General features: G+C 43.9%; 1 protein-coding gene across 2 annotated transcripts in view; it reads left to right on the top strand.

Moving 5' to 3' along the window:
* Nucleotides 1-19573, top strand: part of CAMK1D (calcium/calmodulin dependent protein kinase ID) — a 233182-nt gene that overhangs the window by 161450 nt on the left and 52159 nt on the right. The gene's annotated exons all lie outside the window — the stretch shown is intronic.

Consider the following 19573-nt stretch of genomic DNA (forward strand, 5'->3'; position numbering starts at 1 on the left):
AAACGCTGATGAGATCCCCTCTCAGCTTCTCTTCTTCAGGCTGAACAGCCCCAGCTCTCTCAGTCTCTCCTCATAAGAAAGGTGCTCTAGGCCCCTCATTGTCTTCGTAGCCCGGTTCATACCTGATTCATTGTCTTGGGACCTGCTGAATTCACTCATACATATTTTTCCTAGGTGGTTGCAGTTGCCTTTCCCTGCAGCTGGGCTCTTTCGCTGAAAATCTGTGGGATCATGTCTTTATCCCATGTCCCATCTGTTGCTTGAGGACTTCAGAGCCAAATTCAAAGCCCGTTTGTAGTCAGGGGAGAAAATGCCTGTTGACTGCAGTGATTCAGACCTCAGCATTTCACTGCTTTTTTCAGTCTGAATATCGAAATTTGCCATCTTGCCTTGGGTTGAGGGCTCATGGCTGTGGACCAGGTGCCAGCAGAGCTGTGTCCTCCTGCCCCAGAGCCACTGCCTTGCAGGATTTGCATCTGCTGCTGCAGGAGGGAATATCCTAAAACACGGCTGACTGTGAGGCGTCGGGTTCAGCTGCCATATCTAGTTTGGCAGCTCACTCTGAGTTTCTAAATGATCCACATTTTTGTGCCTATAAATAACGACGGCAGCAAAAATCGTGACTATTGTTGTGCCGTCTATCTCTGGAGCAAGCCCAGTCTTGCGATCTAACTGCTCCACCAAGGAGCTGCTGCTTTTTTGCATGTTCTCTATATATTGCATTTCAGCCTGATCTTCTGCCTGTGCTACCGGGGAGTCCTGGTGTCAGGGTGACCATGAGGGACAGTGCAGAGAGCTGTGGGTCCCAGGGGAGCCCTACTCTGAAGGGACATGAGGAAGAAATTTTTTATAATGAGAGTGATAAAACACTGGCCCAGGTTGCCCAGAGTGGTGGTGGATGCCCCATCCCTGGAGACATCCCAGGCCAGGCTGGACGGGGCTCTGAGCAACCTGATCTGGTGCAGATGTCCCTGCTCATGGCAGGGGTTGGACTGGATGAGCTTTGAAGATCCCTTCCAACCCAAACCATTCTGTGATTCTATGACAACCTGCCTGCAGCTGCAATGCTATTGCCCCTTCCACATCACTGGGCCAGGTTTGTGGTGGTGTCTGCATGATTTATATAGGACATGCACACCATGATCATGCGATGGACACATCAGACCGTCACCCAGCTGGTGACACAACACCTGGACTCTTTAGTACTTGGCCCTTGGGACCTGTCTGTTCTTGCAAGCAAAGGTATTTTGGGATATGTTTATTATTCTAGAACAGTATGGTCAGTCCATTATATTGTCAATACCTGCTTGAATCCAGAGACACTGCTGTGTGCAGGATGTGCTGCTTAATTAAAACGTTCTTTCTGCTGGATGACCATGTCCTTAAGGAAGCTGAACCGTGAAAAAAATTGTAATACTGCAGCTTGGGTTTGCATCTTCAAATAGGGCTTTCTTCAGCTCCGAAAGTCAAGTTCAGCTGATATGTGGCCCAGCTTCAGCCTTGGCAGTGCTGGGATATCAGGGATTGCCTTGCAGAAGGGTTGGGCACTTCCAGCCTTAGGGGGCAGGTGGTGACGCTGGACATGGGCACTTAAGGGAGAACATTGCAGCACAAAAGTAATTATTTTTTAAAAAAATCAGAAAAATATCAGCTCAATTTTCCCAATAAATTGTTTTAACTGAGTATTAAAAAGAGGTGCTTTTAACGTACTGGAATAGCAGTTTAACAAAAAGCACTTTAACAAGGGGGTTTCGGCCCGGTGCTTAACAGCTGCAAGGGGGGCAAACATTTGGTATTTCTGTTTTCCTAACCTCCTGAGAACACACCAGCAAGATTCCTCTTAATTGAACCCTTAAACTTTTAATGCAGTCCCTGGACTGATATGCATTTGCCATATGTTTTACTTAGCTGTTAAATGGTTGACTAAGGCCTTTACTTGGCCTGTTAAACTGAATTGATGACATTTTAATATTGCACAGGGAATATCACAGCCAAATAGAAAACAGACATCTGTGGCTCTGAGGCGGGTCAATCCTGGCTCTGGGCTGAGGAGCCAGACCAGGGTAGCTGAGTTCTTGTTACTGGAGCAGGGTAAATAACACAGCAAGAGCAGGAGAGCGTTTTCAGCAGTGGCTTTGGATGTTCATACCTGGTTATAACTCATAATTTAAGGTCTCTAAAAGCACTTTATAAATCATCAGTGTGAAATCTGTTTTCCATACTGGTCTGTAACAAATGGCTAAAATGAATGGCTTCTTCCACTGCATAAATACACCTGGTTTGTCTGCTGGAGAGGTGGACACGCTCGCTCTCTGCAAGACCAAACTTAGTTTGGTGGTTTTTCAGTTAGTTATGGAAGACATGGGCCGAGATTACCATCTACTAAAGGCATGACAGGATGAACATATTTCTTAAAGAGATGAATTTGGCTCCCTACAAGGGTTAAGGGAACAATTGACATTTATTTTAATGGACCCCGTTATTGCTCTGTGACATTAGCATCCATAAGGCACTCACAGTGCTGAGTAAGCGTTATGGTGCTGAGAGAGTCTTGAGTTATTTTCTGAGAGGTGGAACATTTTCAAGCAGAGGTATGGAAAACACCCTGTGGTTTAGGGCACTTTCCAAGAGTTGGAACTATTGGCTTGATTCCCCCTCTCCTCCCTTCCAGCTCAAGTGGGAAGTGGAGTTTGTACCCTGTGTCCTGGGAGCTTTGCTGCTTACAGTTGGCTGCATGGTGGGTCTTGACCTGTGGTCAGTGGCAGTACTCAGGTTATCCAAACCATGCATTTGATGATAGATCATAGAATCATTTCGGTTGGAAGAGACCCTCGAGATCATCGAGTCCAACCATAACATAACTCTAGCACTAAACCATGTCCCTAAGAACCTCATCTAAATGCCTTTTAAACACCTCCAGGGATGGTGACTCCACCACTCCCCTTGAGCAGCCTGTTCTAATGCTTCATAACTCTGTGAAGAATTTTTTCCTAATATCCAATCTAAACCTTCCCTGGTGTAACATGAGGCCATTTCCTCTTGTCCTGTCACTTGCTACTTGGGGGAAGGGACCAACACCCTCCATGCTAATTCCCCCTCAAGGCACTTAAATCCCTTTTTAAATTCATCTTTTGGTGGCTTGCCCAAGGTTTCTGAGGAAATCAGTGGCAGAGCAAAGGTTAAACACTGCTCCTCTGCCTTGAAGCTCTTGCCTTGGCCATGCTGTTGTGTTTGCAGGGAAGCGGGATGGTCCCGTATGTCTCACACCTCCCTGCTCACCAGCACGAGGGTCCTGGGGAGAATTGTGGGGTTGTGTGGTAGCACTCAGACTGTGAGTATCAGCTGTAATTACTTCAGTAATACTAATTTCTTTGCCATATCTGGTGTTAGTGAGACCTCGTTTTGTGTGCAGCCAGCCAAAACCTGCCTTATCAGCAGAGCTGTCAGACCATCTAGTTGCGAATATTTCCCCTCTTAGCACTTGTCTTTGGTCTCTTCCTTTGGACCAGCATATTAGCAGTTTACTGTTTTGAATGCATTGGCTTGGGAGACTCAATGCCTCCCTGGCAGTGCCTGGTCTGAGGACAATGATTTTTAATATCGTTTTCTTTCTTTTCAACCTCAGAATTGCTCTCATGCAGACAACCAGTTGCACAGGTATTTTTTCTCAAATACTTGTGCATCAGTGTGCAGGCATCAAGGTGCTGGCAGGCAACTGTTTGACAAAAGCGGGGATCCTACAAAAGCTCACCTGTGTGTTACACGTGCACACAAAGCACAGACTCTTCAAAAGCTAAAATAACAGCATTCTTCAGCACTGAGCAGGCACCATGATGCTCAGGTATCACCTGTACTGGAAAGTGCCTGGAGTAGCTGCTATAGATAAGTTTCCTACAGATATCATAGAATCATAGAATAGTTTGGATTGGAAGAAACCTTCAAAGCTCATCCAGTCCAACCCCTGCCATGAGCAGGGACATCTTCACCCACCCAAAATCTGTATTTCATTTTTGTCCATGAGTTTTTGTAATGTGCTTCGACTACTATATTTGCAAAAAACTTCAAGTATCCAGCTGTTTTCTAAACATCCTCATGTTCTTAGTGTATAAATCACACAGCCAAGGAACACAGTGAGGGCTATATTTGCTAAAGTATCATTTGTACTTCATCTAAACACTAGTTTTGGTTTGGGATGGAGGAGGAGCTTTTGTTTTTAATTTTCACATCGCTGCGTTTAAAACAAATGCAACAGATACTAAGGAACCAAGACTGGCACTTAAGAGTATCCCTATAAAATGTTCAAAGAAGATTTAAAACTAACTTCTTTTAGTCACAGCTGAATCCACGAAAGGATGAGGTGTTGTTATTTTGTCAGCAGGAATGCCCAGGGTTTTATCAGATCCTATACTAGCCAAATTAAATATTTAGCATTCACATGGTAATGCCGAGGACTCCCTGTGGAGTGTGATCAGCTGTTACGGTGGCAGCGCAGACCAGCTCATCACCGTGCCCATCAGCACAACCGTTTGCATCCCACAGAAGTGGGATAAGGTCCCAAAACACATGTGCTGGCTTATACCTCATCCGTGGCCCTCGCACTTGGCAGAAATCACTCTCTTGAGGTCTTCTCCTGCCGCGGGCCTCCTCCAGAGCAGCGAGGCTGAGCTGGGAGGAGCAGTTCGATGGCTGTAATCTGAAGCTTTACCGCTTGTATTTTCGCTGTTGCTCGGGGCTTGCTCATGAATGGGGTTTTATAGGGCAGTTTAAGTATGAAATGTGAAACATGGGGGAATTATAGTCTTTATGGTCCCCAGGAGGCAGAGCTCAAGGGACAACTGTGCATGGCAAATAGTAGGAGGCAGCAAGTTTTCTTTGAGGCTTCGGGACATTCCTGTTGGAAGCTTTGGATGCTGGGGGGGTTGGGAGAAATGAGGACCATGTGCTTACACTTTGCCTGCTCTGCTTTGGGGTGGTGCTTCCCAGGAGCTGCCTTTGGGGTGCTGCTCCTGGGAGTGGGTTATTTTTATGGTGCTGTTGTGTGGGAAGGACAGGAATGTCTCTGTGCCCTGTGCCAGCATCACCGACATCCTCACACTGACGGTCTGGCCTTGAGGAGATGACCCAGGTGTTTGTTGTGAGATAGAAAAGAGTCTTTGAACTGTGCTGTTCTGGTTTTTTGGTGGTGGATTACTACATCTGAGAGGCCCTGGTTGAGCTTTTCTCACTTTTTCTAGCTAAGTTCAATTATTTGTTGAATCAATTATGGCTTTGCTTTTTTCAAACATCGGCTTTTACAGCTTGTCACTAATTTACCTGTTGAAAGATATCACAGAAATAGACACACTGATGGTGACACAAACTCCTAAAATATTGAGCATGAACTATAAGGATTTGCTTGTTGGCATTGATTTGCCCTTCTGTCTGGAAAATAAAATCACCGTGGAGCTACTTGTGTTGATTAACAAAGAATTAGCTGGAGATTTCTGTTTTCTGTGTCAAGGAAACTGTGTAAAGCGTTAGAACAAACAACAGCCTTGGAGCAATAATGTATAAGTGGATATTTAAAAATCTCTCCCAGCGCCATGGGACAGTCCCAGTAAAAACCAGAATGCCTGGCAGTCAGCCAGGCTGGTTTGTTAAGACACAGGAGGAAATAAACCTTTAAAAATAACAGATACATAAAATCTTCCCTTTTTTTCTGGAGTCCTCATTAGTAGCATGAACATGTGTCTGTTTTCATGTGCATGATTAGATTCTTGGAAGTCATCTCCGTGATGAATTGATGATTTCCATTAGAATCATCTCAATGGCCTGGACTAAATGAGCCACCAGTAAGGCAATAATTGAAGAATTATTAAAGTAAGCCTCGGGGCACATTTGTTTTATGTAGGACATTCTGGAAACTTTCTCTTTTGTGTATTGTGCTCCTACTATATCTTTCAACAAATACTTTACCTCCAAGAAGGGTGGTTTTTTTCTTTAAAAAGGCAGTAAATTCAGCTGCTGCACAGAATAAAACCATTAAACCTGTGGCTGTGGCACCTGGGTTTTAGTGCGAGGCAGCCAACATGGGCTGAGCAAGCACAGGGTGCTGGCAGGATTTTTCTCTCTGTCCTCTCCATGTCCAGCTGGTTTCATTCATGGTTTCCCAGCTTTTTTTGAGGCCTGTCCTTTCTGCTGGTTAGTTTTGCCCCGTGGCTTCACTGGCTGCTGGTCGCACTTCATTGTTCCCATCTCTCACGGGGATGCCATGGACAGCATCTCCTTGAGGAGCTCATCCCACAGTAGTTCAAGAGCAGAAATCACTTGAGCTCTGGTGGTTCACATGCCTGACTTCTGGGGCGTGTTTTTGAGAATATCAGGAATTAGGACCAGATGCCTCTTTCTTCCTCCCCGTCCCCCCCCCCTTTTTTTTTTTTGAGAAAATGCCTCTTTTGCACATCATAAATCTTCCATCAAGGCCGTGAGAGAATATATGTGCTACCCACCCTCCAGCCAAACCACGATAAATCAGCAGGTCCTCCTGGACCCTGCCGTGCCTTATCTATGCAGAGAGCACAGCTTGGAAATCAGCTGTTGCTAATGGGAGAAGGCAGCTGGCGATCTGCAAATAAACATGAAGCTTTAGTCGCGAGCGCTGCTCCTGGCCCATCAGCGATGCACGAGCAGCATCTCAAATCACGTCAGCTCACAGGCTTCCTACATGGAGCTGGGAAACAGTGGGTAACGTGAAAAATTGCAATTAATGGGCTGAGAGGAAAGTCTCAGGTGAGACACAGCAAGGTGTGCAGTGGGGTTGGAATGGTGGGATTTAGACTCTTATATTTGCCATAAACCGCTTTTAACAACTCTGATCTGTTCGTGTATGCGGCCCATCCTCACTCACCATGTGCCCACTGTCCTTTCCTTAGACATGACTGGGCAAGAGATTAATCAACCTGCATACAATCCAGAGGTCTCCAAAGTCAATTCCTGTTCCTCCTGGTTCTTTCAATGACTTTACAAATGCCCTTGCAGCTCCAGTCAAAACTGAATTTACTGGCTACAAATAGATATTGCTCTAAACAGTCATACAAGTTTTATTTATCTGAGACTCTGTCTGAGCTGTAAGAATTTAGTTTGATGTCTCTCTACATTGCTCAAATTTGTAGAAATTCATTCTCTGCTTTTGTAAAAAGGGATATTTTGTTTGAACTGTGGTGAGATAAACATCATGAGATGTGGTAGAGTGAATGAATTATGAGAGTCATAATTCAAGACTCCACACTCTATTTAGATTATATTTGATTCAATATTGAAATACAGATACTCAGTACTGGTCCATATCCTGTCCAGGAATGGCCAAATTATTACTGATGCAGAAGTAAGTGAAGATACTCAACATGGTAATTTAAGTTTCCAAAGGGAGAGCTGGAAATCAGCATCTCCACCACCATCAGGGGTAGGTGCCCTGGCGACAGAAGATACAGAGAAGGCAGAATTACTGAATGCCTTCTTTGTCTCTGTCTACTCTGCCGGAGACTGTCCTGAGGAGTCCCGTGCCCCTGAGGGCCCAGAAGAAGGCAGGGCAATGGAGGAGTTTGCCTCAGTTGATGAGGACTGGGTTAGGGACCAGTTAAGCAATCTGGACATCCATAAATCCATGGGTCCAGATGGGATGCACCTGCGGGTGCTGAGGGAGCTGGCTGAAGTCATTACTGGACCGCTCTCCATCATCTTTGCCAAGCCTTGGGAAACGGGAGAGGTGCCTGAGGACTGGAGGAAAGCAAATGTCACTCCGGTCTTCAAAAAGGGCAAGAAGGAGGACCCAGGCAACTATAGACCGGTCAGCCTCACCTCCATCCCCGGGAAAGTGATGGAACACCTTATCCTTGGTGCCATCTTAAGACATATCAAGGATAAGAGGGTCATCAGGGGCAGTCAGCATGGCTTCACCAAGGGGAAGTCGTGCTTGACCAACCTCATAGCCTTTTATGAAGACATAACAAGGCGGATTGATGAAGATAGAGTGGTGGATGTGGTCTACCTTGACTTCAGCAAAGCATTTGACACTGTCTCCCACAGCATCCTCACGGCTAAACTGAAGAAGTGTGGACTGGACGATCGGGTAGTGAGGTGGACCGCAAACTGGCTGAAGGAAAGAAGCCAGAGAGTCGTGGTCAATGGGGCGGAGTCTGGTTGGAGGCCTGTATCTAGTGGAGTCCCTCAAGGGTCGGTACTGGGACCAGTATTATTCAATATATTCATCAATGACTTGGATGAGGGAATTGAGTGTACTCTCAGCAAGTTTGCTGATGACACCAAGCTGGGAGGGGTGGCTGACACACCAGAGGCTGTGCTGCCATCCAGTGAGATCTGGACAGGCTAGAGAGTTGGGCGGGGAAAAATTTAATGAAATATAATAAGGAAAAATGTAGAGTCTTACATCTGGGCAGGAACAACCCCAGGTTCCAGTATAGGTTGGGGAATGACCTATTAGACAGCAGTGTAGGGGAAAGGGATCTGGGGGTCCTGGTGGACAGCAGGATGACCATAAGCCAGCACTGTGCCCTTGCGGCCAAGAAGGCCAATGGCATCCTGGGGTGTATTAGAAGGAGGGTGGTTAGTAGGTCGAGAGAGGTTCTCCTTCCCCTCTCCTCTGCCCTGGTGAGACCTCATCTGGAATATTGTGTCCAGTTCTGGGCCCCTCAGTTCAAGAAGGGCAGGGAACTGCTGGAGAGAGTCCAGCACAGGGCAACAAAGATGATGGAGGGAGTGGAGCGTCTCCCTTATGAGGAAAGGCTGAGGGAGCTGCGTTTCTTGAGCTTGGAGAAGAGGAGACTGAGGGGTGACCTCATTAATGTTTATAAATATATAAAGGGTGGGTGTCACAAGGATAGAGTCAGGCTCTTCTCGGTGACAACCAACAGTAAGACAAGGGGTAATGAGTTCAAGCTGGAACACAAGAGGTTCCACTTAAATTTGAGAAGAAACTTCTTCTCAGTCAGGGTGATGGAGCCCTGGAACAGGCTGCCCAGGGAGGTAGTGGAGTCTTCTTCTCTGGAGACATTCAAAACCCGCCTGGACGCCTTCCTGTGTAACCTCACCTAAGTGTTCCTGCTCTGGCAGGGGGATTGGACTAGATGATCTTTGAGGTCCTTTCCAATCCCTAACATTCTATGATTCTGTGATTCTGTGATCTCTGTATATAAGCTCAGCTTCTAGTTATCTCTTCACAGAGACTGTGAAAGTAGCTGTTGGATGTAATCTTTTTTTTTTTAAGAGAGAAACATCAGATATAAGGAAGAAAAATGAAGTTACCAAAACCTGAAAAGAGTAAGGTTACTTTAATATGGCTAAAGATTCTGCAGGTAGTGCTGAAAGGGATCCAATGACAGGACATAAGAAATTATCATTGGAGAAAACCTTAATGTAATTAGCGCATGTAATTAACCACTGGACAAAGCAGACAAGGGATTAGTGGTATCTTCTTAAGTCAAGCCTGGCTACACTGCTAAATGATTGTCTTTTGTCCAGCCAGGAGCTGTGGATCCAAGGCAAAAATTGTACAGTCTTTGTTTTGTCTGGGGTCAGATTAGATTATCATAATGGCTTTAAAATCTATGAATCTGTCATATTAGATCTTAAGTGAATGAATCAAAAGACTCACTTAATGTAGGTATGCACATTCAGGCCAGAGTTGAGTGAATAATTCAATAATTAATTCAATGAGCACAAACATAAGAACTTGAGCACCATTTTATTGGGTCATACCAGAGGTTCATTGGTTCGAGGATTGCTCCTCAGAAGACAAATGCTTTTGTCTTAAATCTACCACCTACTAATTTCATTAGGTCCCACATTTCTCATCTATGTTGTGAAATAATTCCTTATATTTCCCTTTCCCATGTTCCATTCTTCCACGATTTTATAGAGCACTATTGTATCCCCTCTGTCATCTCTTTCTTTGTAAATTTGATCTCTCTTTTCATGGAGAAGCTCTTCGGTGCTGCTTGTTTTTCTTCTCTGAACTTTGACAAGTTTGACTACGCTTTTGGCCAAGGCGTCTTCAGCACTCTTTTCCGTAAAGGTCATCGTGGTGGGATTTGTCTAAATGAGCACAGAAGTGGACATTTCTGTTCCTCACATCCTGAAGTGTGCCCTTAGCAGCATCATGCCCCAGAAATGCCTCCTTCTTTGTGTTAGCTGAAGGAGATGAGGGTGGTAGCTCTCAGATGGGTGCTTATTCTGTAGACTTGCAAGACTGGGTGAGATGAACTTTCGTCAAAAATGTTGAAGGTGTGAGTGTACCATGGATGTTCAGGAGGACAAATTATTTTCTCCTTTGCACTCAGTTTTCTCCCAAACCTTCTGCTTGCTTTTTTGTGGCTGCAGAGCATTTCAAGGAACTGTCCTTGATAACACCAACATTTATTTCTTGATTTTTGTAGATGTTATATAACGGGTTATATAACCCATAAAATGGGTTTTTCCTTGTATTTACATGGTTACTTGCAGATTTCTTGAGAAATACTTTATTATAAACAACTAGAATCTTGTGTTTTTCTCTATCAATTCTTCACACTTTCTCAAAAGTTGAAGAGCACATTAGTGACTTTTTAAATGTATATATAGTTGTAACAGTTTGATAAAACACGACATCTATATCATTTAAAGTTAAGTTGGTCTATTCGTTTTCAATATTTAGCTCCCAATGTATTGTTTCTATCAACTGCTTGGACAAGTTGATATTTTCAACACGATATCTTGACCACTTGACTGCATTTCCTTCTTTGGTTCACAAAAAATACGTCTTGGTTGTGCTCATCCAGTACAGAGGGACAACTCAAAAGCCTCCAGGTATTGTACATCCTATAGAAAAGCTAAAAAGTAAGTAGAATTTATGTGAGATACAGATGATACAAGGAGCTTCAGAGCTCTTTCTGCACTGAGAGAAGTGTCACCCAATGTTGACTTAACATCAGCTGTTTCCACAATGACATGTTCCTGCAAACTTACTTGTGAGAAAGCATGTGGAAATTAGACTCAGAAAAAGGAGTGTTATTCACAGAAAATCTGGGCTGTTTAAGCTCCAGTTGTGTGACTTTACTATACTTTTCGGTGGTCCTTTTTTGTATTTAGGACAATTCTTAGTTCTGTATTCATTGTATTTCATAATTTTTTACTATACATTGCATAATCTACAGTATCCGTTTTCAGTTACATTGGTTCTCATTATTTTTAGGTCTGTTCTTCCTAGCTAATGCTGGCAGGACATTGAGGTTGGTTTCCATTGGAAAACAAGTCAAAAGGAAAACAAACCAAATCTATTAGTGCTGAAACATGACCTACTTTTAAATTGCTGTCAGGTGAGGAATCTCCTCCAGATTTTAACTATCCGCTTATTTTATGGAGAGCTGGAGGAAAATGACAGCAGTTAGGAAATACATTGTTCCAGCCCTCAGACAGTGGAAAACATATTTTGTGTGGTGGTTTGTCTACAGAGCTCTACTTTTCTGTTTTCTAGAAACAAAGTGAGAAAGGTTGAGACAACAAAATCACATATATGTAAATATACATATATATGAGAAAGAGTGATTGTGCTTGGGGTGATTTACTGATGTCTCATGTAAAGAAATGAATAAATCAGGGAGTAATTGCTTCTTTAAAACTAAATCTAATTCATACTGTGCATATTTTAATGACATTTTTCAAGATGCTGGGGTTCTTTTCACAGTGAAACCTGTGGTAAACACATTGTATGTATGGATTCACATGTGGTGACATCAAAGCTTTGGAACTAATGATACAACGGGCATAGGTGGAAGTCATCATTGCTGAGCTTCAGCTTTGCCTTTTCATTTAATGCAAAGCCATGAAGAAAAACAGGCCGAATAACCAACATATATGTTCATAGGTCTTTTTTTAAAACGGCAGGGAGCACATTTGAGTGTGACCAAGCTGCTAATACTATAATAGATGATTCCTTGCCTCCTGTGGACATGCCAATCAAACTGTAAGAGCTCAGAAAAGTGGGAAAAAGTTGTGCCTATCTTCTGCCCATCATGGTGTTCGTGGACCTGAGCAGAGAGCTAGAGATGTGAAGTTCGCTATGATATTCCTTAGGATTTGATTGCATGGTGGGTTTATCAGTGCAGGTTGCTTTACTACAGATACGTGCTTCATAAATAGTGGTATTTATGAAACTGAGGGAGCGTTGCTGTAGGTGTCAGGTACTGGGTCTCCTCCGTGTGCCGCTGCCTGGGGGAACAAGCATAGATGGAGGCAAGTGGGCTGCTGGCATTTGAAGGGCTGTCATGAGCTGTCAGTCGGTAAGATTTAGCCAGAAGAGACTTAAAAACCTGAGGTCCTTTGTCATTTGGTTGCTGTTAGTGCTGTCACACTTTTTGACGCTGATGGAACCAGGGGAAATTTTGAGTACAATGTTGAATATCTGAATATGGAATAAAATTTTGAATAAAACAAAACAGCATTGACCTCAAAAAATGATGGACCTCAAAAGAGCTCCGCAGTAGGGATTCTGTGAAGGAAAATGTTGTCTCCAAAGATTTTAACTGCCAAACTACATTATATCCCTGAGCCGAGCTTTCCAGAGATGGGTCTTGTCCCAGTGGAAACAGAAGCCTGTTCTCCAAAGTACAGTCTCACTACAGCTGCTCAGCAAATGTCACATGAAGCTTTTAATGCAGGGAAAAAACTGTCGTAGTTTGCTCAGTTTGGTTCTGAGAGATGACCATACCATTTTTTTCCCAAACTTTTCCAAAGCAACCCCTCAGGGTGTGGGGGCAGCTCTCTGGTGCAGCCACCATCGCAGTGGTGACGAAGGGCTGAGGAACCATCAGCCCACAGAGTAAATCCCACAGCAACATTGCATTGAACAGCGCCATCAAAGGAGAGGACGCTGACGCCCCTCCACCCCTCTCTACCACATTCACACACCTGTATTCTGGAAAAATAAGCCAAAATTAATCCCGCGTCCTTTCTTTGGTGGCCTTGGAGCATATATTTATGTTACCGTCAGATTTTAAGGTAGGTGATTTAAAGCTACAATAACAAGGAAAGTCCTTGCCTTGTTCAGGCTGAATATTTTATGACGTGCTGCAAATGAGAAAGCTGCTGCAGTTTTCTGAGATGTATTCTGAATAAGGCAAACCTCTGCAGGACTTAGAGTATTTCTATAGCAATATCTGTCCCTGCCTGATTAACACCTTAGATTACCAGCACAAGGAGAATTTTAATCACATACTTATGTTTGCAAAAGGTCAGGCTGGATAATCATAATGTTCCTTTCTGGGTCTAAAATATATTAATCAGTTTACTCGTTTTCTTTTCATGTGTTAAGTTGTTTGAACAATGAGACTGGGGCAGCCAATTTCTCTTTCCTTTCGAACAGTGAACTGGCCAGGTTCGTTCCCTGGTTCTCATGCTTTTTCACAATGCAGAGGAAGCTTAAAGCCAAACAGAAAGGCCCTCCATTAAATTCAAAATATTTTTCTTTAATGGAAATATTTGTATTAATAAGAATTCCTTCATTAGAGAAAACTAATACTCAAAGCCAGACCTTCCCAGGAACAGTCCATTCCGTCTTTCTTATCTCACCTCACACTTCCAGCTTTGTGCCCTGGGGGCTGAATTATGTGGTTTTTTCTGATTTAGATTGTAGGAAATTGTGAACATGTAACTTCTGATCCGTGAGCTGTTCACAGTTGTAGGGTAATGCTCATATTTTACCTATTTTTCATATTGGCCTGGGATGTCTCCTGCTCCACATTTCTGAAATCAGCCCCTTTTTTTCATTAGGCATCTCTAATTTGCAGGTTTAAATAATGTTAGCAAGTTCTTCTAACCCAGGATCATGGCTTGAGCTGCTGTGAAGCATCAGATGAACTTCATGTGTTTCTGGAGGGAAAATCCTACAAGCTGTGAATAGCTTTGATGGGATTCTCTGTAAATCCACCGCTGATGAGCTCATCAATAAGACTTCTGATAAAAAGCAATTAAACCATCAAGTGGTAAACAATCCAGAGCAATTCCAGCCTGTACTCCTAAAGGGAAAAACATCAATATTTTGCCAAATGGCGATGCAGTCAAAGCGATATTTCAAAGGGTGTTATTTATCACGCTCCTAAAACAAGAAGGGTTCCTACACTTGGTAACAGTGGGCGATGCAAGGGTGGATAAATGAGAGGATTTATCTGTACACACAGATGGTACCAGCAAGAGAAAGAAAGGGTAACATGAATACAATAATATCAATATATGACTAATGCCTTTTTTAATTCCAGCATTTATTCGTTCTTTTATGCATGTATTTATTTACCTGAAGGCTCACATACGTAGGGTTGACCCCACCAGGCAGCTGTGGTGATGATCTGGTGGGTACCTGGTAGAGTCACCTGCAGCGTGTGGGTGCAGGTTTCACACTGCTGGCAAAAACATCAGAAATCCAGAGAGATTGACTCTTCGTTTAGGAGTTTAGGAGTCTTAAATTACAAGGGAGCTTTTGTTTGGTGATCATCCTTAATCAAAGCTTTTCTTCCTCTTTTCCTGATGGTACTGCTTTAGAAAAAGGTTGATCACATAATTTCCCCTTACCTGCGGCAGGGTTGTTTTCATTTTGTTTGTCAGTTTGGCTCCTTCCTGATGAATTTGATGGTGAAACGTGTTAATGTAAGGGTGTAATATTAATCCTGAAATGTTTCCATGTCTCCCAAGTTATGTCTGTAAATTAGAAATGGCAAAAATACAGAAACTGTACTGACAAGGACTGACACCAACCCTTGAACAGAGCCTTAATAATTATTAGAAGTGTTAGAGTGACCTCTCCTTTGCTTCAAATGAGGATTGCCGGGTGTTTCAAGGTCCTTTTTTACTGTCTGTGGAGGGTATTCAGCCAACAGTATATGTGCACAGCCCAAATAACAAGGTAGCTTATGCATATAGGCAAAAACCATTGGCATTTTCAAAGTTTTTTGAAATTTGTCCTAAACTGGGACGCTCAGTGTGGCAGCCTGTGCTGGAGGTTTGGATCTACATTTAAACACCAAATTGGGAAGAAACAAGAGGCAAAATCTTCAAATCCAGCCAGGGGAAAGAAAACAAAAAACAAAAAACCCCACAAAATTCCAAACCAAACAGATTAAAAATATAGCAATGGACACTCTGTTTTTAACATCTCTCTCTGTTTCCTTGTTCGTCTTCGTTAGAGCTGGGCAGACTTTCTGTCGCTGACCCCAGACCAGAGGACTGTAGGAGTTTATTGCAAATTCCAGCACCAGGGTAGATCCTCTGAAAGATTTGCATCATCTGCATGATCAATACACAAAATGTCCTTAACAAAACACTAAATCCATAAAGTTTTATCTCAGGAAAACCTGGAACCAGAGTGCAATCTGTGTCTCCCCTTTGGAACTGCAGATAGTGCTTCTTTTTTCATATGGTCAAGCTGTGTCCTACTGGCCCTCTGCGAAATGGGTTTGATGGCAATGCATCTTTCTTAGTGGAGTAGGGCTTGTGGAACAGGACATTGCTGTATGTCCTGGTTGTTTCTCTCATTCCTGCCATGAGGAAATTGAAATTATGTTTATTCTGGCCTTCCTTGTGTTGATAGTCAGTGGCATGAGCTAAAGGCACATAGCCTCAGGCGAAAGATGTAGTGGAAGTCAAAATTATTCTTATTTATTTTGTGGGTTTTGGTTTGTCTATGTGCGTGTTTTGGATTTTTGGTTGGTGTTTGTTCGTCTGTTTGGTTTTAAACTAAATTAATCTTCCAAGCATTGTTTTGAAGTGATTCCCATCAGGTGGCCAGGGCACATCGCAGAGATGTCCATGTGTGACGGGGACACCCAGCTTAGCTCCTTCTCCAAGTGCTGGCCTTTCCCCACACCCTTTGGTGAACCAAGGAAGAGCCACTGTTTGGTGCCTGAGCAAGGACCAAGTGATGGAGCCACACATGCTCTGCAGGTGGCCCCAGCAGGTATCTCTGCAGAAGAGGCAGGTCTGTCGGCTTTGCTGATTTTTGCCCAGCTCTGAGTCTCTGGGCAGGGCTAATGCCACTCTGATTGCAGCAGGGAAAAAAGGTTCCTTGTGCTGATATTTGGGACAGGGTGTCCAGCTCCATGAGCTGGTGCCAGCTGCGAGACAGGAGCAGTCCTCTTCCACTGATAAGAAATTCTTTCTACTCTCTCTTTCTGGGCAGAAAATTTTGTCTCAAATTTCTTTAAGACAAAGACTTAATTCTGCTTTTAGTGCCTGCAGTTTCAACTCTGCCTTCTGTGCACCGTTCAAAATTGCTGTAGAGAGTACAAAGCTGGTGCTGCCATTAAAGAAAAAAAATCCCAGAATAATAAAGACTGGAACAAACTTCAGCAGTGCTTTGTGAGTGCCCAGGTCTGTTCAGAGCAAGATGCCCAGTCCCGTCTCAGCAGGGCAGAGGGACTGGGATCAAGACCAGCTTTAGACAAAAGCCACATCTCCACCATGGGTTTAGAGTTCAGGTGCTCTCCCACAGCTGCCCTTGCTGGTTTGCTCCTGGAACAGCATTGACTTGTGTCAGTTCTTGAGCACCATACAGGGAGCAGCATTCCAAATAACATTATGGTTGAGTTAACCCTATTTTGGAAGAGAAAAGCCATATGAACATAAGCTCCATATGGAAAGTAGCCATGACCTTGGGTGCTGAGTTGCAGAGCATCCCTGGGAGGGAACCCCAGCCATGACTCTTGCCCACAGCAAGAAGACTCTATAGGTGAGTGCAAACATGTAATGTAAATCCCATATGCCATAACACAAAGTCACCACACAAATAAATAGGACCACAGGCCCCCCTCAACTCTCTGTGTGCACCTGGGATGCTGTTGACACTCTGAATAAGCAAGTGGCTATGAACTTATCATCTGCTCGTTCTCAGTCCTTGGATTAAGCTCTGGTTTGCAATGCATCATTTAAGAGGTTGTGAGTGTTTTCCATGTGTTGAAATAAAATTATAAACAGATTGAGCCTGGGTACAGTAGATCCACTGGACTAAATTTGACTAAGAAAAGCTTTCGATTAAAGAATGAGGCCTTAAGGGGGATGGGGAGTGAGCTGGCAGGAGGGAAATTTAGTCATTTTGCTGAAAAAAGTTTTGTGGAAGTATTCTCTGCAAATGTCGAAGGAGAGAGTCCTTGTGCGGGAAAGCACATGATATAAATCAGTATCTACTAAAGCAGTTCAATATAACAAAAGTAACTGTATGAAATTGCAAAACAGCACGCACTGCATTTTCATGGGGAAATGTGCTGTATTCAGTCATATTAATTACTGCGTGGGCTCAATTTTCAGTGCAATCAATCCACAGGAAACAAAAGGGCTGCAGGGGAAATATAAAAAGACAGTGAGCTAATAGGAGCCAGATTCAATAAAACTGCCTTCAGTGAACAGCGAGGCAGAGGTGTGTTTGTTCTCCCCTGGCACGGAAGGCGATGGGTCCAGCAAAGGAGGTAGGGCTGAGAGGGTCTCAGAGCAATACCCTATGTAGATATCATAGAATCATAGAATCATTTTGGTTGGAAAAGACCTTTAAGATCATAAATTCCAACTGTTAACCCAACACTGTCACTAAACCATGTCCCTAAGCACCAAATCTACGCATCTTTTAAACCCCTCCAGGGATGGTGACTCCACCACTGCCCTGGGCAGCCTGTTCCAGTGCCTGACAACCCTTTCTGGGAATAAATTTTTCCTAATTTCCAATCTGAACCTCCCCTGGTGCAACTTGAGGCCATTTCCTCTTGTCCCATCACTTGTTGCTTGGGAGAAGAGACCAACCCCCTCCATGCTCCAAGCTCCTTTCAGGCAGGTCAGAGATCAGAAGGTCTCCCCTCAGCTCCTGTTCTCCAGCTGAACCCCCAGCTCCCTCAGCCGCTCCCATCACACTTGTGCTCCAGCCCCGTCCCCAGCTCCGTTCCCTTCTCTGAACTTGCTCCAGCACCTCAAGGGCTTTCTTGTCATGAGGGGCCCAAAATTGACCCCAGGATTCGAGGTGCAGCCTCACCAGTGCCCAGTACAGGCGGACGATCACTTTGCTAGGCTTGCTGGCCACACTGCCTATATATATGAGAAATACAGCTCCTGTTGTGATAAGCTAGGAAAGGAAGGGGTTTAATTCAAGTTTTTCTGTGCAGTGTTCAGGGTGTCATCTCAGAGCAGGTTGCTGTGTGCTGGCACTTCTGCCGGTGCAGCCTCTACCTGCCGTGTCTCCTGCCCCGCTGTGCCTTGGTCACAGTCTCTCCAATTCAGTACCTGGGTGTTCTTCTCACCCCACGATCAGCCCAGCACCGCTGCTCCAGCCCCCTCTGCCAGCAGCAAGCACCTTGGATGCTGATGTGGCCAGGGGTCTCTTGGGTAGACTTCAGACCCTGGGTAAACTTCACTTTCATTGCAGAGTTTCTATTCAATGCCAATATTTTAGCAGGCTCTTTGGTTTGTTTGCCTAGCACTTAATAGGAGGATTATCTGTTAGCTGGGGTTTTTTTCTTCCAAGGTTGCTTTTCATTTTTACCGTTGAACGTGTTCATTTTTAGCAGTAGCCTTCTCTTCCATTCAGGCTCCAAACTTCCCTAGGAAGTGACTTCATGGCATTATTCAAGCAGATTATTGCTCGGAGTGGCTGTGGCTGAATTACCTAGTGTTCATATAATGGCAGGCTCTGAGTCCATATGTATTTAATGACTGTAATCATTTATTATTTTCCCTTTGTTAGGTTTGTTTTTAAAGAAAGTTTTACTGTGCTATTTACGATATGCTAAGTGGTGCAGCTTACTGAAAAAAACATATTGCATACATTTTATTTTTTAATAGGTTTTGCTTGTTAAAATGGAAATCTTTTATTTACCATAGTAGGGCAGTTTTTTCCTGACAGTTTTATTATTTCAATTACTCAGACTTTTCTTTCCTCTTTTGCTTCCCCAGATACTCCTCCAGGGAGTTCTAATGTGTCCATTCTTTATTTAAGATTGGGTTCAGAACGTGTTATTTCTAGCAGGGCAGAGGAAAAGCATAATATAACAGACATTAAATAGTGGGATGTCAAAGTTTTATTTTCTTTCCTCTTTGAGCTGCGGAATCCTTTGCTCGTCTGTGTCATCTGGTGATTAATTGCGCTGATAATCTATTCTCCCTCATCAATAACTGTCTGCTACCAGTGCCAGGCAGAGGCCGTGCTCTGCCTAAAGAGTTTGTAGCTGGTGACAAATGAACGTACATGTGTGGGTAAAGGGGGGGACCTCTGAGAGCATTTAAAATTGCCAGAGACCCAGAGTCCTTTAATGAACTGACACTCTATAGGTACTGGCAGGAACTACCGTATGAATTTCACTCACTGGTGGGGAAAGCAGAAGGGGACCATTTGCCCAGGGCAAAACCCAAGGCTTGGTTGGTAGAGTAAAAAGTGAACCCCAAGGGATCGTGCTAGTAGGGAGCCCCACGACCCCATTGGGCCAGCACCAGCAGGAAGGACACACCAAATTCACCTGTATGAAGTTCATTAGTGTGGGACAGCATGAAAACCAGTGTCTGCTCCCTTGGCTCTTGT

This window comes from Caloenas nicobarica, chromosome 1 (genome assembly GCF_036013445.1).
Source record: "Caloenas nicobarica isolate bCalNic1 chromosome 1, bCalNic1.hap1, whole genome shotgun sequence".
NCBI lineage: Eukaryota > Metazoa > Chordata > Aves > Columbiformes > Columbidae > Caloenas > Caloenas nicobarica.